The sequence below is a fragment of the Octodon degus genome, unplaced genomic scaffold (genome assembly GCF_000260255.1).
Source record: "Octodon degus isolate 3935 unplaced genomic scaffold, OctDeg1.0 scaffold00046, whole genome shotgun sequence".
Lineage (NCBI taxonomy): Eukaryota > Metazoa > Chordata > Mammalia > Rodentia > Octodontidae > Octodon > Octodon degus.
In genome coordinates, this window is record NW_004524622.1 from 14,041,157 (window position 1) to 14,042,961 (window position 1,805).

Genomic DNA, 1,805 nt, shown 5'->3' on the forward strand with positions numbered 1-1,805 from the left:
CTCCAACAAGTCCCCACCTCCTCTGGCACACTTAGCTACTGAACTTTACTCTGTGGTCTGATAGCTCTCCAAAGCCCATGCCTTAAATATATAGACTTTCAGAGAGCGTTCTAGGTTTACACCATAACAGAAATTCATGTCACTAAAAAAATCAGGCATCTGGGCCTTTTGTAGCATGCTGGAAGAGATTAGCTGCTTCTTTTGTGGTTTTATCTGCAGAGGCATTCACAATGGCTATGGGATCCAAGAGCATTTGGATTCAAAGTCCTGGGTGAAATACTGAAGGCTGAACACGTGTAGAAGGACAGCTGAAGAAGACCCACAATACCATGGGAGACTATGGGTGAAGCTGAATTGATACTTACTGGGATTTTGAATTTCCTCGATACTTGCCTAACCTATACCAACAGAAGTTTAAGAAGTTGTCCAGAGTTCAAGCAAAGATGGTGTTGTGGTGTTTTCTCATGAGTCAATGGTGAAAAACCTCACAGAGGAAAAAGCCAATCTCATTGCCTCAGCCCTCACCCAGATTCCAGAGAAGGTTTTATGGAGATACAAGGGGAAGGAGCCAGCCACATTAGGACCCAGTACCTGGCTGCTTGATTGGATACCCCAGGACAACCTTCTTGACCACCCCAAAACCAAAGCTTTCATCACTGATGGTTGAACTGATGGGATCTATGAAGCTATTTATCTTGGGGTCCCCATGGTGGGAGTCCCCATGCTTGCTGATCAGCTTGACATCACTCACATGAAGGCAAACGGTGCATCATGCTTAGGTGAATATGAGCATGATGACAAGTGCAAACCTGCTGGGTACCTTGAAAGCAGTCGTCAATAACCCTGTTTATAAAGAGGAATTCACCATGAGCAGCTAGTGAGGCCCGTGGGTCTTCTGAATTGAGTTTGTCATGTACCACCAAGGGGCCAAGCACCTGGGGGTTGCAGCCCACTGCCTCTCCTGGATACAGTGGCACTCTTAGGATGTGATAGGTTCCTGCTGGTCTGTGTAGCAATTGCTATATTGTTGGTCACAAAGCATCGCTTATTTTCCTACCCAAAGTTTATTAAGCCAGAAAAGCGGATAAAGAGGAAATAGAACTTTCTAAGTTTGGCAACGTGCTGAATTGGGCAATAATATTAATTCCAGTCCAAAGGAGCTCACTGAGAACCCATCTTCATCTTATTTTCAGATCTTCTCTTTTGTTTATGTGAACATTGAATATGTGATTGGCAAAAATTAACAACTTTTTGAAAGTTACTCACATTCATATATTGTGATATTTTCTCTTTATTAGAAAGTCTCGGTTTGAACAGAATGACTTCATTTGCTTTTTCCTCTGGTGCTTTACCAGGAAGCTATTAATTCTAGATACATTCTTTTCATGGTGTCAATCAAAAATTTTATTGATACACTAAGTATACTTGGAATGCATGGGAAGCTTCACTGTCCATGGGATTTTGTGCACAGAGAGAACGTGTAAGAGGCGACTTCCCAGTTCTCCATGGACCGTGTAGTCACAGAGCCACCCTCACAGTGGAGCAGTGCAGTAAGAGTCATGATTTTCTTGTGTAATAAAATTCAACTGTTTAGTCCTAGCCCAGTTCCGGTGAGTGTGTGGAGAGCTTCCTGGTACCCTGCGCCGGTGGGACCAGTCCCAGCCCAGGCGCAGTGTGGGCCGGACCCTCTCCCATCCCCTCGGGCCGCCCCCCACCACTCTGCCGTACCTCCCCACCCCTCCCACCAAGTAGGAATTTCTGGGGACTTCCGGGAACCCCCAGACCCAGTCCTAGCCCAGGTCCGG

General features: G+C 45.8%; 1 pseudogene; it reads left to right on the forward strand.

Annotated features, from left to right (window-relative positions):
- The first annotated feature begins 400 nt into the window (after positions 1-400).
- On the forward strand, positions 401-1,099 carry LOC105742307 (annotated as a pseudogene).
- The last annotated feature ends 706 nt before the right edge of the window (positions 1,100-1,805 follow it).